The sequence below is a fragment of the Bos indicus genome, chromosome 11 (assembly GCF_029378745.1).
Source record: "Bos indicus isolate NIAB-ARS_2022 breed Sahiwal x Tharparkar chromosome 11, NIAB-ARS_B.indTharparkar_mat_pri_1.0, whole genome shotgun sequence".
NCBI classification, from domain to species: Eukaryota; Metazoa; Chordata; class Mammalia; order Artiodactyla; family Bovidae; genus Bos; species Bos indicus.
In genome coordinates this window covers 60736558-60748488 of record NC_091770.1, presented here as the reverse complement: position 1 = coordinate 60748488, position 11931 = coordinate 60736558, and positions in this window count along the sequence as shown.

Below are 11931 nucleotides of genomic sequence, written 5' to 3'. Positions count from 1 at the left end.
TTCTGTTTGCACCTGGGGTAGAGGCCCAGTCTACCCCAGGTAGAGGCTTGGTACCAGGCTGAGGCTTCTCAGACATGCTTTGATAAAGATTCTCTGAAAGTCTCTATGGTGCTTCCAAGTCCACAAGTTTATAGAATGTTAAAGTAGGAAGGGACATTTTGTGGGATTTTTGAAAGGCCTTTCTTCTCTCTGGGACACAGTTTGCATATCTGTATGAAGAAGAGACTGGACCAGATCTGCAGGCCCCAACCCATTCTGTACATGGGAACCACCTGGGGATGCCCTGCTGCTTCCAAGTCAGCCAGGGGCAGGTTTGGGGGGAGTTGGTGGAGGAACTGCTGCCATCAGACTGGGCTCCAAGAATTGGAAATTGTTTAAACAGGGTGATGGGCAAATGGGTCGGGGTCAGTGGGGTCGAGTGTCAGAGAGGAGAGGAAATATTGTTCTGTTCACTTTGTTTTTCAGAATAAAAAGTTAAAAAACTAAAACTACTAATACTAATACCCTAAAACTAGCTGTGCCTGGGTCTCAACTGGAACCTATTAAATTGGAATGTCTAGAGAGGTCTTCCCTGGTGGCTCAGACTGCAAAGAATCTGCCTGCAAATTCAGGAGACCTGGGTTCCATCTCTGGGTTGGGAAGATCCCCTGGAGGAGGAGGTCAAGGCAACCCACTCCAGTATTCTTGCCTGGAGAATCCTTATGGACACAGAAGCCTGGCTGGCTACAGTCCATGGGGTTGCAAAGAGTCAGACATGACTGAGCAACTAAGAACATGGGGGGCTGAGAGGGTGCTGAAGAATTGATGCTTTCCAACTGTGGTGCTAGAGAAGACTCTTGAGGTCCCTTGGACAGCAAGAAGATCAAATCAGTCAATCCTAAAGGAAAGCAACCCTGAATATTCATTGGAAGGAGTGATACTGAAGCTGAAGCTCCAATACTTTGTCCACCTGATGTGAAGAGCTGACTCATCGGTAAAGACCCTGATGCTGGGAAAGACTGAGGGCAGAAGGAGAAGAGAACAACAAAGGATGAGATAGTTGGATGGCATCACCAATTCAATGGATATGAACTTGGAGAAATTCTGGAGATGGTGATGGACAGGGAAGTCTAGTGTGCTGCAGTCCATGGGGTCGCAGAGAGTCAGACACGACTTGACAACTGAACAACAGCAACAAAAGGGGCTGGGACCCTGGCACTGAGGTTTTCAGAAAGGGGTCCCCAGGTGATTCTGCTGGGCAGCCAGGATTGAGAACACTGGGCTAGACACTGAGTGGCCCCCACTTGCAACTGAGTGGCCGAGCCACCCACACCTTCCACCTGATATAGCAAGTCATGCTCTGGTCCCATGTGCTTTAACTTCATGTTTCAGGAGCCCTTCGTCTCAAACAGAAATGATGGAGCTGCACTTGGAGCAGGCAGTCCCGGCCAGGCCTTCACTCAGGTCCTCTAATCAGTTCAGTCTGTGCCCCCTCTTCAGTGGGGCACAGTAATCCCTCAAATGGGATCCCCTCTTCAGTGATCCCTCAAATGGGCTGCTCCCCAAGGCCTCCAGGGAGGGAGCTCAGCTCCAACTCAGGGAGAGAGTGAGCTGCCCCTCCAGGTATATCAGGAAGCTCCCAGCAGGAACACTCCTCATCCACACAGCAAACCTGAACTCAAGCCTCTTTTACAGTCTCCTCATGTGGCCACGTGCTGTCGGGCCTCCCCACTCTCAAAACACAGCAAGTCACATTCCTGTTGCATTTGGGTTGACTTCCCAGCAGACAATGAATGTTCCTGGACTGCTTCCTAGGATCCTTGTTTTCTCTGTTGCCTTTCAGCATCTGGGACCAAGAAGGAGCAAGCAGGCTTGGGCTTCTACACAGGATGCTCAGCATCCCGGGGCCCCAGAGATGTTCCGCCTGCTTTCCCCACCCCCTCAGCTCAGAGCACCAACTGCAGCACCACCCCCACCCCTAACATCTCCCAGTGTGATCCTAAACTGCATGCTGGGTTTTCCTGCTGTCTTGAAGTCGCTCAGTCATGTCCGACTCTTTGCGACCCCATGGACTGTAGCCCACAAGGCTCCTCTGTCCACGGGATTCTCCAGGCAAGAGTACTGGAGTGGGTTGCCATTTCCTTCTCCAGGGGATCTTCCCAACCCAGGTCTCCCACATTGCAGGCAGACGCTTTAACCTCTGAGCCACCAGGGAAGCCACTTACAGCCCACACTCCTGGCTAACTCCTCAGAAGGTTCCTTCCCCATCCGATCCTTGTCCTTTGTCAATGACTAACCAGCTCCGCAAGGCAGTGGGGACCTTTCTGAAATGAAGGAACTTCTTAGGTGACATCACCCCTTTTTCACACAGTACTTCCTACTGCCCTTCTGGAGCTGAAGTTGGAGGAGCCTTTTCAGCTCAAATGTTGGTCACTCAGTCATTTCCGATTCATTGTGATCCCACAGACTATAGCCCGCCAGGCTCCACTATCCATGGAACTCTCCAGGCAAGAATACTGGAGTGGGTTACCATTCCCTTCTCCAGGGGATCTTCCCATCCAGGGATCACAGATTCTTTACCATCTGTGCTACCAGGGAAGCCCTTTTCAGCTCAAGGGCTGAAAAGCACCTCTAGCATCTCTATACCTCTACGTTTACCTTTATCTGTAATTCAACAAATACTCACTGAGTACCTTTATGTGGCAGCGATGTGCTAACTGTGGGGAAGAAAACTGTGAGCAAAACCAGGGATCCCTGGGACTTCCTGGTGGTCCAGCGGTTAAGAATCTGCCTTTCAATGCAGGTGGTGTCGCTTCAATCACTGGTAGGGAAACTAAGATCCCACGTGCCGAGAGGCAACTATACCCACACTGAGCGTGCACAACTAAGGAGCTTGTGCATCGAAATAAAGACCCAATGCAGCAAAAACAAACAATCGGGGTCCCCGTGACACATTGAACAGGAGTTGGTTTTGTCTGCCTTGTCTTCCAGGTCATGGACGGGGTGATCTAAGCCAGAACAAGAAGGCAAAGTGATAAACACTGAGTGACATCCTCCATAGGCCAGAGAAGGGCGGTGATGGGCTCAAGGCTGCACGGGGCTGCAACTTCAGTCTTTCAATGCTGATTTCAGGGCACATTCGTCTTTGTTCACTTTCTGATGCAGGGAACACACGGTGGAGGAGCCCTGAGGTCTTGGAGTATTGAGTGTGATGTGGGTGTTTATGAAGATGTGCACACATGTAGGGGCAGAGCTGAGGGCAGAGAGTTGGGCCATAGGGGAGGGCTGGGGGCTGGATGGAGGAGGGGATTATTCATAAGGAAATCACAGGCTGAAAACATAGAATCAGTCTTAGGGGGCCAATTTCAGGATTCAGTTTCCAGTTCCTGGCTTCTCTGCTCCTGCAGCAACTGACAGCCCACTGATCTGGCAGCCAGGGCTGAACGCTCAGGACCTGAACTCCAGGTCTGCACAGTGACAGGAAGGTAGGCGTGAAGAACGGGTGCCAAGTGTGATGACCAGCCTTGGACTAGGAGTAGCCTTGGGCTCTCATCCTAGTCTCAGGACAGATCCCTTTGCCAATCAGACCCCAGTCCACTCACTGAATGCAGGGGGCTGACTCAGAGCGTTCTCAGTCTGAATCAGCCAGAGACCTTGTGACCTGGAAAATCCCAGGTCCACCCCAGAGATGGGGTGCTGGGGGCCTGGAATGAGATTCAGGGACATGTCTGGCTAACCCGTGCTGTAAGGTGACCCTGGCCCACTCAATCCTGGGCCACACGTTGACCAATAATGGACTTGGTCATCTCTGGAGTCCTTCACAGCATTTCCCTGAAAAAGTCAAGTTCCTGGGGCCACATAGAGGGGAGGTCATCACCTTCAGGATGCCCCTCTTTATTGGTAGGTGTGGTCCAGCAGAAGAAGAGGCTACATGACCAAGCAAGACACCTGCCCACAGGGAACCAGCACCCAGGCTTAGGGGAGCTGAACTGGAGCCACAGAACCTCCATGCTGTCTGTTCAGGTTTCAAGTCACACTGACCTCCACCTCCCATTCCCTGGGTTAGCCTGGCCAGTTCAAATCCTAACCAGGCCAAAGCTCATTTGAACATATTTGTATGCCAGAGAGCAGAGTTCAGAACATAAGCCCTGGATGTACTTTGTGTTTTCCCAAATTCCAGAAGGTCAACATGTTGACGAGAACTAACAGACCCAAGGGGCTGGCCAGAGATCCTAGGACCCAGCTCCTCTGTGGGGAATCTGTACTCACCAGTTTATAGCTTTGAATCTCAATTTGTCCCACTCTATTCGCCATCAAAACTCCATTCTTCAAAACCTCCTTACTCCATAAAGCCGTCCCCATCCCCCCAACCAAAATTACATGCTTTTTTTCCCCTACAACATTGTTAACCATTTTAGTGCCCATTTCCTGCCCTACTGGAAGTAGGGATCATCCCATTTTTATTTTCCTGGGAGCCTGGTGCACGTGCAGCTGTTCATCAAATTAAAATAGAATTGAATAAGGGAGGGGGTTAGTCTTCCAGTTCAAAAAGTGAAGCAACGATTGTGCTTTGTTATTATATTAGAAAAATCATTGATATAATCATTTTATAGGTTGCCAGTTCATTAAAATAACCATTTTACAAATAATACCCTATAATATTTCCTGGCAATAATAACTACTCATAATTTAGTACCGTTGCTGCTGCTAAGTCACTTCAGTCGTGTCCGACTCTGTGTGACCCCATAGACGTCAGCCCACCAGGCTCCCCCGTCCCTGGGATTCTCCAGGCAAGAACACTGGAGTGGGTTGCCATTTCCTTCCTGACACCAGACCCAATCATACCTTGGCTTGGATAAACAACATGTAACAGTCTGCACACTGGTATAGAAAACAGAGGCGCTTAGCAGTTATTCCTGTAACTGAACAGACCATGAGCTCCATTCCCCTTTATTTTTAGTTTTTTTTGTTTTGTTTTAAGATTTGTCCTTATTGCCTTGCTTATGGAAGGAAACCCACCTCATCAGGGCCTGAGAAAAATGTAGCACTCAGTGTTTACAGCAAGATGATACTTTTTATAATGTTCAGTGATATTTGGGCTGATTGTGAATGTCCTCTTTCCCCCCCTCTGGTTAGGAACACATGAAAAGTCAATTAAGCAGGACAGTTTGTTTTGTAAGTTAAGTTACTGCATAAGGCAGTTTTGGCACTGTTTATGGAAATTAAAAGTCTTCGCCCTGTTTTGATTCTGTACAGAAGTCTCTTGCTGTGACACGCAGGAAAATGAACTGGATAAGAAAGTGGGTGCTCCATGTAGGGACTTGGTCAAGAAACTTGGCTAGGAAGCAGAAACATGGCCCTGCATGAATGCTATGTGTCTGGGACCCAAGGCTGGCCTTCAGTAGAAGGCCTCTTAATTCTAAGTGATTTTACCTTGAATCAAGCTGACCATAAAGAAGTTCCAAAGAAACAGTCCCTAAGCCCAAGTGGATGTAGATTTCAGTGGGCCACTGAGGGGTCAGGCCAAGGCCCTGCCTCTCTGCAGCCACAGCAGATGCCCTAAGAACAGGTGTGCCCTGGCCTCCCTGAGACAGCATGGAAGGCAACCCCCTCCCAACACACATGCACACAGATATGCTGCATTATTCACAAGAACAATCTACTCCCAGTAACATCAGCATCTCACCAGGGAGTAGATTGTTTTGGCATTCTCCCTGTCACCTCTGACTGAGGGCAGCAATTCTTCAACTATCTCACAACTTCTCACAACTTTTGATCAGAAGTTCTACAAGCATGGAAACTACATGATCCCCAAATTGTACGTCTAAACAGTCATCCAAGTGAAGTGAAGTTGTGCATGAACCTTCATAGCAGCTTTATTCATAATAGGTTGTCAATCCTCTTTAAAGACTGAAGTGAATTTACTTCTAAAGCAGAATTTAGTTTTTCCTTGAACTGTCTATAGGATTCCATATTGGCAGTGTCTGAACGTGTTTCTGGGGTGTTCTGAAGGTGTTCTGTCATGCTCACAAGTATCCAGGAACCCTTAAGCACCGCCCTGGCCTGGATTTGCTGCAGATACTAGCTAATTGACCAGCTCTTTGCAAGAGCCTCTCCAGAAGGCCCAACTATCTTGGGTTTTCTACTCAAAACATCTTCTGTTCTTTAGTATTAAAATCCATGTGTTCACCACCTGGGTCATCACTCTGTCCTCTTGAAGGTGAGAGGAATAAGCCATGTGGGAGATGCTGGTCCAAGAAAGTAAGGTCTTAGCTCCTTTGCAGTAGAACAGCCATTTCTGGGTTCTGTGGCAAAGCAGTGGTGCGACCAGAGGCTGCTGGAGGGTGGGGGTGGGGTGGGGGGCAAAACTTCAGGTCAGGCCACAAACAAGAGGGAGAGCAGCCAGGTGGATGAAGGCCTTAATCACAGGCTTGGCTCACATCCTATAACAAAAGCTTGTTGCTGCCCACTACTCTGCCCCAGGGCTAAAAAATTCCCACTGGGTAGCCCATCCCCACCCCCACCTTCTGGAGATGGGCACTCACCCCACTTGGAACCATGGAGACTTCCCAATCAGATTCACTTTGGTCAAGAGTCCGGTTGGGAAGCTCTCATGAGCTTAGTGATGAATTCATTTCAAATCTAATACAGATCTTCCTGCACTAACGATGGGGTTAGGTCCCGATAAACCTATTGAAAACAGCCTAAGTGGAAAACGAATTTAATACACCTAACTTACCCAACATCACAGCTTAGCCTTGCTTTACACTTACAGTTGGGCAAAATCATCTACTACAAAGCTTATTTCATAACAAAGTGTGAATCATCTCATGTAATTTATTGAATATGGTATTAAAGGTGAAAAACAAATGGTATCCAGGTCCAGACTGGTTATGAGTTGTTCACCCTCGTGATGGGGCTGCAGAGGCCCCTGCCCCATATCTACACATCCCCGGCCCCAGGGAAAAGGTCCAAATTCAAACTTCAAGATCCAGTTTCTACTGAATGCATATCACTACCACACCATCATAAAGTCAAAAAATTGTAAGTTGAACCATCCTACATCAGTTAAAACCGTCTGTAGGTCACTGCTACCAGAAGTCCTCCCTTGGGCTTTTCAGGGCTCAAAGAAACCGCAGCCTCCCACCCCTGCGCCCTTCATTCCTCCCGGCACGACCACACCCAGGCACACACTCCTTCCGCTGGCCTTGGGGACGGGGCCGTTCTTCCTCCAGGCCGGGCGGAGGAGCAAGCCCCCTCCCTTCAGCCCGCCGTCAGCCCACTCGCCGACTGCTACGCCAAGAGGCGGCTATCTGCCTAGTCTAGGGTGAGATGTCAAGCGGACCGGGGAAAGGCGCGTTCGGGTGAGAACTAAAAAAGACACAAAAGGCCGGGCGCCTAAGACCGTGACGCAGCAACACAAACAAAACTGACGCGGGATAGAAGAAAGGCCGGGAGGAGGCCCACGGCGCGCCGGCAGCCCTTTGCGCGGAGGATGCTGACCCCTGCTGGCCGCGCGCGGGAACGCAGCGTGCCTGCTGCCGAGACTGTGACAGTGGGTCACCTCGGAACCCCAGGATCCCGCCCGGGGGAAGAGAGCCTGGAGGGGTGGGGGGAGAAAGGCAGGGACCGGGAGGACGCGAGCATCCGAGGCCCTGAGTTCCAGTCCTGCCCACTCCCCACCCCACCCCCATACACACCGTGCGGTGACAGTGTTGGCAGCCTCCCCCAGCTCTCAAATGCCCTCAGCTCCTCATGTCTTAGGAGGCGATAAGCAAGTGGGGAAAGTGAGAGAGCTGCAGTATAAATGGCTCTAGAATCCCTCCAGGGCCTACCTGCGCCTCCAGAACGCTTCCCCCATCAGGGTCTTCCTCCGGACAAGCCAACTCCAAGTGCGGAGCTAGTGAGGCCAAGCTGGTTTAAGGGATGGTTAGTGACTGGTGGGCTGCGTAATGGCTCCCAGCCATATCAAGGTCCTAATTCCGGGAACCTGTGGCTATTCCCTTATAAGGCAGAAGGGACGTAGCAGGTGTGGTTAAGGGAATTGCGATGGGGAGATTATCCTGGATTCCTCAGGTAGGTCTTAAATGTTATCACAAGCGTCCTTATAAGAGGGAGGGAGAGGGAGCTTTTAGTACAGGAGATTTAAAAAACCACATTACAAAGGAAGCAGAGAAAGAGATTTAAGATGCTACTCAGCTCATTTTGAAGATGGAGTCATGGGCTAAAGAAAGCAAAAAACGCAGCTCTAAAAACGGGAAAAGACAAGAAAATGGATTCTTCCATGGAGGCTCTACTGATACCCAGATTTGGCCCCACGAAACTGATGTCAGATTTCAGGTCTGTAAAAGCATGAACACATGCTGTTTTTAAGCCACCAAGTCTGTGGTAATTGGTTACAGCAGCCATCAGAAACGAATACATGAATAGGACAGACCTCTACTTTCACCTCTAGGGAAGTTTATAATCTTCCTTTCTTGAGATTTTAGAAAACAGCAATCAAAAAGTCACTTATCTTCTGTGGTGAAATATATAACCCAAAAGCACATGGGCTTCCCCAGTGGCTCAGCAGTAAAGAATCCGCCAGCAACACAGAAGCCACAGGAGACGCAGGTTCAATCTCTGTGTTGAGACGATCCCCTGGAGAAGGAAGTGGCAACCCACTCCAGGCAAGAAGTATTCTTACCTGGAGAATCCCATGGATAGAGGAGCCTGGTGGGCTACAGTCCATGGGGTTGCAAAGAGTCAGACACAACTGAAGTGACTTAGCAGGCAAGCACATGGAAGATGCTGAAGATCACTCACATTAGGGAGGGAAGGGATTATTAAAACCATGGTGAGATACCACAGCACAGCTCCTTGGAGAGCTGTGATAGCAGAGACAGATAGTAATAAGCTTTGGCAAGAATATGGAAAAACTGGGAATCCTCCTATCTTACTGATGGGATTGCAAAATGGTGTAACCACTTTGGGAAAGTTTGCCAGTTTCTTTAAAAAATTAAACATGAATTACCAGTTGACCCAGTAACTCCACTCCCAGAAATCTACCCAAGAAAAACCTAATATTCATATCCAAAGACATGGACATGAATGTTCACAGCTGTGTTACTCATAATAGCTGGAACCTGGAAATAGAAGTTCAACAGTGAATGAAAATGTGGTATGCAGGATGAAATACTATATTATTCAGTAAGGGTCAACCAACCCTGTTGACACATTCTGCTTTGTCACCACACAGCTCCAGGCCAGTTTTACACTCATTCACATCTAAAACCAGGAGAAACAGATGGTTCTGGTTAGCCTTGCTATCTCGTCCCTTTTGCCACACCAGACTATTCCAAAGGCTTTTCCTCTGTCCTTCCCTCTCTGGCTGGTCTCCATGCTACTCCTTGAAGACATCAAGCACAACCCTGCTTTGGGGCCACAATACCATCTGGAAGCTTCTTACCCCAATGGCTAAGATGCATGGCTGTCTCCTATGTCTTCTCAATGAGGCTTTCCCTTACCACCTTTCACATACCTTAATAACACCACCGCCCCTTTTCTATCCTCCTTTCTCTGATTTTTCTCCATGGAATTTATCAACTAATAAACTCCTTAGTTTTGTCTGTCTTCTGGCTAGACTGTAAAGTCCATAAGAAAACGGATTAGTCGTTTAGGTTCACTAATGAATCCCCAGGACTATGACTGATCTGTACAGAGAATGCAATAAAATATGACATAAATGCATGAATTCATAGTCGACTCTTACTTGGGCTGGGGTACAAACATAACTTTTCCATGGTGAAGACTGAGAGGAGGCTTGCTCTTCTACAGCACTAGGGACTTGTAGTTCACTTGATGGCTAACCTCCAAGTACAGTAACTACCAACTGCCAGCAACAGCCAAAAGACCCATCCAAACCTTTGAGGAAGAGCCTTTTCTCTGCCTTATAGGTTCCTCATGAGGGTGCTTAGTTGGTAAGATAAGAAATTAGGCACACCTGCCCTTTAAGACCATAAGTGTAGCCTGAAAATGTATGTGCCATTCACAGCATCTCTTCTAGGAGTATTTTAGAAGGGAGAAAAAGGAAATACAACCTAATACCTCTTGGTGGAGAAGGCAATGGCACCCCACTCCAGTACTCCTGCCTGGAAAATCCCATGGATGGAGGAGCCTGGTAGGCTGCAGTCCATGGGGTCGCTGAGGGTCGGACACGACTGAGTGACTTCACTTTCACTTTTCACTTTCACGCATTGGAGAAGGAAATGGCAACTCACTCCAGTGTTCTTGCCTGGAGAATCCCAGGGACGGGGGAGCCTGGTGGGCTGCTGTCTATGGGGTCGCACAGAGTCAAACACGACTGAAGCAACTTAGCAGCAGCAGTAGCAGAGAAATGTTAGCTTCTAAAGAACCTAAGGCTAAGCAATATAGTTATGAAACTACATTGTGGGCTGTTGAATTCATTCAGCTTCTTATTTAAACTCCTGTCTTTTCCATCAAGTAAGAAGTTTTGGTTTGTGTCTGTATGAAAGTTCCTCTCTCACATGAAAATTTAGCACAGGAGGTGGTTTTTAACCACACTCCACCTGGGACATTGGTGATATCAGTTGTTGTGGCCACAGTTCATTGTGTTGTATGTATACTAGTTACACATAACTAGTAAACGGGTTAGTCTCCCATTTACTACAAGTGAGGGGTAAGCTTTGTCAGGGTCTTGACTGACATGCATTTATAACACTTGATGGGGTTTTTTCCCCTTTATTTGGGTACTTGGACTATAATAGAAATGAATTAGGCTTTTTCCTTTGCAACTGGAATAACCACACATTAACGCATCTTGAATAATAAAACAGCTAAACTTCCAGAACATGTTCTTCTCCATTCCAGTCAGCCTGCCTTCATCATTTGGGGGTGGAGAGAGTCTTTTCTTCCTAAGAGCTTTAAGCCAAAGTAGAGGTTGTGTGAGAGCACCTTTGCTCTTTATTACAGCTGGTCAAGACTCAAACATCCTACCAATTGATTATGGAGGCTGCCTTCAGCCCCAGAACACAAGGGAATGGTGCCCAAAAAAAGAAGACCCAGTGCACTGCAGCATTAGGTAGATAGCTGTTGCTTATCTCTAACAGGATTGTCTTTTTCCAAACAGTCTTCAAGAATAAAAGTGAAAAGCAGGACTTCCCTCATGGTCCACTGGTTAAGGCTCCACCCTTCCAATGCAGGGGCCACAGATTCTATTCCCGGTCAGGGAAGTAATATCCCACAAGCCACACAGTGAAACAAACAAACAAACAAAAAACAGTTTAACAAAATCCCAATTAAAAAGTGAAAGGCAACTAGTTTAAGGCAAGAACTGCTAAGTGACAATTATCATTAAAGTCAAATCTTCAGAAGAAAAGTAAAAAAAGAAAAGGATAGTCTTCTGTTCCCATTTTTTGATTTACTTGACCACCTTTAGCCTCTGCTGCAGATCTCCTCTTTAGTTATGAAAGAAAAAGGAAAACTCACAAAGGCCCACACCTTCCAGTGTGTACATTCATTTTTCACAGAGTGTTCATCGTGTACTAATGTGCACACAGATTTGTAGATTAAAAAAAAAACACGTCTATTGCTATAGTCTTTTAGCAGCTATACAGGAGTCAGTCATGTAGAAGGTACCATGATTTTGACACATACGATTTCAACGTTCATATTTCTAACTTTTATTATAATAATCCTGTGAGAAATATGTTGGTTTAACAAGTTTAACAAGTGATATCTTTTGGGGATTTGTAGAAGTCGGATATGTTTGAGAGCCCTTTGTTTTGGGCTTTTAATATGTGTGTTACTCTGTTTTCCAGAAGGTACATGGCAATGTACAGCCTGATAAACAATGTCTTACAACCACTAACACTTGTAACTTGTATAATGTGCCAGGCACTGTTCATATGAAGTCATTTAATCTTTATAACAATCTTATGAGGTAAGCACTAT